Genomic DNA, 8,195 nt, shown 5'->3' with positions numbered 1-8,195 from the left:
CAAGTGGCCAAACTCTCGGGTCGACTGGAGAACACCTTCGTAGCGATATGAGAAATAATGAAAGTTTTTCTCAAATATAAGAAAAATAATTAAAGTATATTTAATTACTTGCAAAAACATCGATTTCTTTAATTAATTAAACGTTTTAGTTGTCTCTAAGCTCTATCCTCCGAGAGCTATACACCCATTTAATAAGTATAGCATGTAAAATTAAAAACTGAACTAAAATATGGTGTAATCAAATTAAAGTATAATTAAAATTGAATTGTAAAGATTTTTATTATATTAGCGGATGAATTATCTAAATAAAATCTCGATTGAAATTTCTTATTATTCATTAGTTTTTTACTGAACGTTATAAAATATAAATTTATAAAAAATATTATTAAAAGTAATCAAAAATCCGTCTAAAGTTTATGATTTTTATCAACTACAAACGATTCTTCCCGTATTATCATTCAAAATAATCATTCTCTTAAACGTTAAATTTTGTTTTAAAAACATTTAATTTTAAAGTTTTGAATTTTCTAATACTAAATCACATCTTTTAAGTCATTTTGTATTTAAAACCATAAGATGTGAATGGTAAATTTGGCTTTATTACAATCTTAGATCGAAGGAATTGAATAAAAATGAATCGAATGTTTCGTATCGGGCAAGATAATATATATGATCTTTTCTTCTCTATTCCACAGGTGCTGACACTGATCTACTGGGGATGAAGCGGGAGCCAGGCACCATGGCCGCTCGCGAATCTTTTGTGGCCGTGCACACAAGTAAACCGGTAAATTCTGCCGGAAAGTTGCGGAGGGTATTGTTTCCCACCAGCAAAACTTCCACTTACAGGTGAGGGTATGCTCATCTAGGTGTGACACGTCGAGGTGATGATCACCTCGTGTCTGTCTTAGTGGTGCGCGATATCCTTATTCTATTGTCACTGAAATTTCTGTTTTTTCTTTCTTTCAGATCGACGAAAACTTTGACAGGAAACACGTTTTCTTCAGATTCTAAACAAATCTGTAGTTTCGGGTGGAAACTTTGGAAGAGGAATTTTAAAAATTATTAGTTTAATGTTAAAATATTTAATTTGTTTTAGAAAATAATGGCAGACGTCATTCTCATATCTTATGTCACAGAGAACGTTTTATTTGCAGATTCGCTTTTGACCAATAAAAGGCATTTCTGCGTAATAACCGAAGAATTGTTACCAGAAAAACACAAATAGAGTGGAATGAAAAATATGTGAAAAAAGAAAACATTTCATACAAATGAAAGAAAAAAGAAAAATCGATGAAGATATTTACTTTATTTTCTAAAAGTTTTTTCTTACAAAAACCACTTTGTATCAATTGTTTACAAATATAAGTGTGTAAATTGCATTCACTTGTGATAGTATTTGTGAAAAGACTGATGTAAACAGTTCTGTGTATACTGTGGTGGTGATGTCATTAGAGTTGTTTGTATACTCTGAATTCTAGTTTTAAGTAACCTGAAAAAGGGAAATTCGTTTTCTATCTGCACCGAAAATTTTAACAGTACTTTAAAATTAAATACTGTTATATATATATACAATTTTGTATATTTGATTAACGTTAATTTGAGAAAGTTTCGATGTTTAGACGGGTTTTAATATTTTTATTTATTGTATTTTATAGAATTAAGCAATCAGAAGAAAAAGCATGAAAATTATCAATGTGAAAGTTGCAAGAAAGAATTCGATTCGAATTACTCTCTAAAATATCCTCAAAGGATTCACACTGGAGAAAGGCTCTTGTCTTGTAAATTTTGCAATCGTAAATTTAACTACTCCAGCAATTTAAATCAGCACATCAGGATTCACACCGGAGAAAAACTATTTACCTCTGATCATTGTAAACGAAGTTTCACACAAAAACATCATCTGACAAGACATCTTCATCTTCACACCGGAGAGTAGCCACTCTCTGGTAATTATTGCTTACAAAAGTTCCGTTCTAAATCTAATTAAAATAGTCATAAAACATCATAACAACAATTTTGAATCGTCGGACTATGAACTCCAAAGTTGAGTTTAATTAAACACTTGGCTTTATTTCCATCTTTATTTAGTTGATACGTGCCATTTGCACGTTTCGGGCGTAGAGCCCCTCATCAGTCAACATTAACATATTTTCGCTATGCATACAATGTTTAAACCCAGGCGAAGCATGTATCTTGTTTTTATATGAACTGGGTAATTTCCTTTACATACGATATTTATATCTAGTATAAAACAATACATAAGAGTATAAGCTATAAATAATAAAATATCCCAAAAATATTTTAAAAAATATCTCAAAAACACTTTTAGAATTGAAAAATTTCTTTAAAAACACTGACAGGAAATAGGTTAACTGATTACCTGTTGTATTGTTCGTAATTTCTTTGCTCATTTTACGGTATCCAGGTGTAGACTATAGTTGTATAATAAATGATTTTTCACAGGTACATGAAGGTTCTTTTTTCATTAATGTCGTACGACTGTTTCGTCCTCGTTGTCTGCACTGCGGCGTGGCACAAATTTGCATATTTTCGAAGTTATTGCAGATGGTTAGCAGCAATGATCCCAGCTTATATTAATACATACAATGTGTTTTATAGTATTTTTAACCAGTTTTCGTTTATTTTTATGCTTAGATTTTTATTAATGCAATTGTTGGTGGTTAGGATTGAAACACTTTCTTTAAATTTCCTGGAATACATATTCTTTTCTTTGTATAGGATTTGAACGTTATTTTTATCTATGTTGCAGTCGTTGAGTAAACAGTGATCGTGGAAAACGGAGTTAAGTCTGTGATATTTGAGGTCTGCAATATGTTCTTTTAATCTTATGCCCAGTTTCCGTTTGGTCTCTCCTATGTAGAAATTAGTTGTGTTGCAGGTGCACGGTATCTTGTAAACTACGTTTCTTGTTTCTTCTTTTTTCTCTGGTTCTCTGTTGGGTTTTGTGAGTCTTAATCTGTTTTGTAATTTTTCGTATTTCGGAGCCAGCTTTAAGACGACTAAAGCGTGATTTTAAAAAATCTAGGAATAAAAATGCTAGATGCGAACCAAAAACTAGAAGAGACCAAATACAGGATCTAAGATCTTACGAACTTAACAAGTGTAAAAAACTTGAAAAAAGGTTCGTTTACCCAACTAACGCAGAAAAAAATGATTGGGCACAATCCCTAATCATAAACAAAACTCAAGTAACAGTCCCCGATGATATACTGGACACTATAAGTAAAGGTCTGGACTATAACGGCCCTAATAGATGGGAGGTGTTAACAATAATCCCAAATCTAGATCGAGTGTGTAATAATTTACCAGAAATGAAAGCACAAATTGCAAAGGCGACTCTAAGTAATAAAATAAAGAAATACTTAAAAAAACGAAAAAGGCAAAACAGTTATAAAGGATAAGGAATATTATAAATATAGAGATAAAATCAGTAAAGCAAAAAACTTTTTAATGAATAACAAATTACAGATAATCAAAGCAGATAAATCTAAGCAGATTATTCTAGTGGATAACGACTGGGTAAAAGGCAAAAAACAAGAACTAGTAAATGATAATCGTTTTCGAAAACTTCCAATTGATCCAAAAGAGATTATAATCAAAGAATTAAAGAGTAGAATCACACTTCTACAGAAGACGGAAAAACTTACGAAAAGAGAAACCGAATTTATTTTGAATAATGACAACGACCGTACGCCCAAACTAAACATCCAACTCAAAACTCACAAACCAAACGAAAAAGTGAGACCCATCATAGACTTTAAATTCACCCCGCTATACAACCTCGAGAAATTTTTAAAAGGAAAACTGAACGTTTATCAAAACTCAAGATTCTCAATATACAGTACAGAAGAACTTTTAACAGATATAAAAAATGTAACAATACAAAATACCTTTAAAATAGCCAGCTTAGACATTATCAATATGTACCCCTCAATGACATGGGACATCATAGAAAAGAAATTAAAACAACTTAATGTAGAACAAGAAACGATAGACTTACTAAACTTTTCGTACAGAAGCAACTACTTTGAAATGGAAAGCGATTATTATACTCAAAACGATGGTATTAGTATGGGCTCAGTAGTTGGACCTAAATTAGCAGAATTAGTAATGATCGATATAGACGAAGAAATCAGCAAGATACAAGGAATTAAATTTTACAAACGTTACGTAGACGACATTTTAATAATATACGATGACCAAGAAATTATGATTAATAACATAAAAACCTTCATAAACAATATAAACAGAGAAATACAGTTTACTGTCGAAGAAGAGAACAAAACCAATAGGAGTATAAATTACTTGGACGTTACGATTAAAAGGAACGATTATAGCCTAGAATTTAAACCTTATAAAAAACCGTGCTCCATAGATGTAACAATCAGATACGAATCCAATATCCCTTCGTATATAAAACAAAACATCTTCAAAATGGAGTATACAAAAATCATCACTAGAACCAGCAACCCGGCAGACATACATATTCATAAAAATGAACTAAAAAGGAAATTCGTTCTCAACGGTTACCCCAACAGTTTAATTAATCACTGGGAAAATAAGATAAACAGTAACATGAATAACAATAACGCAAAGAAGCTAAATACAGATACAAAATATATCAGCTTTCCATATATAAAGGGACTATACGAAGACATCAACAAAGATCTACAAAAAATGAACATAAAGCTGGCTCCGAAATACGAAAAATTACAAAACAGATTAAGACTCACAAAACCCAACAGAGAACCAGAGAAAAAAGAAGAAACAAGAAACGTAGTTTACAAGATACCGTGCACCTGCAACACAACTAATTTCTACATAGGAGAGACCAAACGGAAACTGGGCATAAGATTAAAAGAACATATTGCAGACCTCAAATATCACAGACTTAACTCCGTTTTCCACGATCACTGTTTACTCAACGACTGCAACATAGATAAAAATAACGTTCAAATCCTATACAAAGAAAAGAATATGTATTCCAGGAAATTTAAAGAAAGTGTTTCAATCCTAACCACCAACAATTGCATTAATAAAAATCTAAGCATAAAAATAAACGAAAACTGGTTAAAAATACTATAAAACACATTGTATGTATTAATATAAGCTGGGATCATTGCTGCTAACCATCTGCAATAACTTCGAAAATATGCAAATTTGTGCCACGCCGCAGTGCAGACAACGAGGACGAAACAGTCGTACGACATTAATGAAAAAAGAACCTTCATGTACCTGTGAAAAATCATTTATTATACAACTATAGTCTACACCTGGATACCGTAAAATGAGCAAAGAAATTACGAACAATACAACAGGTAATCAGTTAACCTATTTCCTGTCAGTGTTTTTAAAGAAATTTTTCAATTCTAAAAGTGTTTTTGAGATATTTTTTAAAATATTTTTGGGATATTTTATTATTTATAGCTTATACTCTTATGTATTGTTTTATACTAGATATAAATATCGTATGTAAAGGAAATTACCCAGTTCATATAAAAACAAGATACATGCTTCGCCTGGGTTTAAACATTGTATGCATAGCGAAAATATGTTAATGTTGACTGATGAGGGGCTCTACGCCCGAAACGTGCAAATGGCACGTATCAACTAAATAAAGATGGAAATAAAGCCAAGTGTTTAATTAAACTCAACTTTGGAGTTCATAGTCCGACAATTACGAAAACACGGTTTCAAAGAAGAAATTAGATACAATTTTGAATGTTTATGGAAGAACTTTTGAAAAAACAAAAATTGATCAAAATGATTGATTGATTTGTTTGAAAAATATTTAATATTCGGTTTAGATTTTATTGAATGTAAAAACAAAAATATATAAGTTTTGTCTTTTTGATTTTGTAATTTTTACATTTTACATAAAACAATTGATTTTATGGACAGAAACAAAATGGCTTGTATAATTTTGAATAAATAATTGTTTAATAAAACAGTAACACATACATCGGATAGTGTATTTTATCATTTATTTAGAACGAAAGGGTTCATCTGTAATAATCAGGAATTATTATTACAATATTCAGAAAAAAAAGAAATTGAAATCTTGCTTACTCACAGGGTTCAAATGTTATCACTCGTGTTACTAGCAGAATTAAAAACAATTGCTATTAATGAACTCCATTGTAAATATTTGTTCCTAATAAACAGTTAAAATTCCTTAAAAATCTTTAAAATGGCCGCTGTTTTTATAACGTTCGAAGCAATGTGTTGTTAAATACATAAATATGTTTACAACTATTCGTATATTCAATTAGTAAGATTAAAAAATTTATAAACAACATTAATTCCAGGAGTTAAAATAAATATTGAAAATGTAAACATTTAAAATGTTAAGAACGCAAGGAAAAGAAAAGTATTTATTCGTCATAAAATGAGATATTATTAATTTTTCTTCTATATATTTATATTTTAATATTTAAATTTTAATAAAATAAGTATTCTTCAAGCAGATAAAAGTAAACAAATCGTATCAGTACAATCAATGGTTAAAACATCAAAAACAATTTCTTATACAATCAACAAGTTAAGAAAAGCTAAAAAATAACTCAGTGGAGAATATAGGAAAAAGAACGAGTAATTATTTATTGTGACGTCATAATGCCAGGCTTGAATTTTTAATCATTATTAATTAATTTAAAATATATGAAGGTCATCTAACATATTCCAGGAAAGCTTTGAATTAAAACGACATCACTTCCAGTCTTCATGGTAGTCGGTATAAAATTTGTCGGTGCCTTCTGACCAGATGGATTCCATGTTGTGTTTCGAATTTCATCTGGCTAACTCCCTCTTCCAGATTAAGGCAAGACAATCGGACAGACAGAGTCAGTGGAAAGTTATAGGATTCCAATTTTTTTCAAACTGCAGCCGAATTAAGGAAAAAGATCACAGATTTATATAAAAAACTAAATTGAACGAATAAGAAAAAATTCACATCTTAGACGTTGATATTAGAATTTCAACCTTGAACATAAGAAGTATAATACAAAACAAACCAGCAATGAGTTGCTCAACTTTCCCGGCAACATTTAATATTTTGATGGGGCTATCTGTTATCATATTTTATTAAAACATTTTTTTTTATTAGATAGAGTTAAATAACCTAAATAAATAGGACTTAACAATTTGGAGGGCTTATCACACCAAGGCCGACAGAAAAAAGGACTAGAACTTTAAAGAAAAAAGGTCAGTCTTTAATAATCACATTCAAATTTAGGTAAGGATGCATTTCGGGTACAAAAACCCATCAGCTTACAAACGCATGGTACCAACATAATAATTATACCATCAATAGATAGCCAATACAGAGGGAAATCTAATATATACAGTGCACTGTATTTACAATGTTTAATGTAACCCGTATATACTACAGAACTAAAATTATCAAGCATAAAATTTTCATACAATGGCAATGTGGCATAACAAATTATTTGGGACACGCAACTGTCTTGTTACTTGTCCCAAATTAAGCCTATCTAATTTATAGTCGTGGGCTAAAAGCGTTGTTTAATATTATTATTATAATTATTATTAAGTTTTTTTTTATATTTTTAACTGTTATAAAATGGCAAAAGCTTAATTTTGAAAATAGGAATGAGTTTTATTTAAAAAAAATGGAAATGCTAATAACGAGTAAAATCTTTATTAATCGTACTGGAGATACACACAAACCGTATTATCTCCACTGTCGACTTTTATTAGCAAAATTTAACTGCATCTATTTGGATTAATTTTCTTTTTTCAGGAAATGTTTTAAAATGTAATTAATTTTTAAAGAAAATAAATGCAGATTTGGCGCTTGTAAAAGTCTTTTCTTTGGCATTGTCATCGACCTTGCAGAGAAATTTCTCTCTCAAATCTATAGTTTCTTCAAATTTCATTCTAATAATTTTTCTATAAACGCGGTATTAACGAGAACACAGTTTGTAAAATCTGTACAAATATAAATACTTCATTGTCACATAAAAGCAATTATTATCGCATTTTAACAAAATTTTTTTTATTTAAACAGTTTTATATAAAGTCTTTCGGACGTTAGCAACTTCGATCACATGCGAGGCCATCACAACCTGTCTAACTCTGATCACTTTCCATATTTTAATATAGATCAGTATTAATTAGTAGTCGTTCAGTATTCTCTCATCCAGGATGAGGTC

Source organism: Centruroides vittatus, unplaced genomic scaffold, assembly GCF_030686945.1.
Source record: "Centruroides vittatus isolate TY-2023 unplaced genomic scaffold, ASM3068694v2 contig_359, whole genome shotgun sequence".
In the NCBI taxonomy this organism is placed as follows: Eukaryota; Metazoa; Arthropoda; class Arachnida; order Scorpiones; family Buthidae; genus Centruroides; species Centruroides vittatus.
This window is presented reverse-complemented; position numbering follows the sequence as displayed.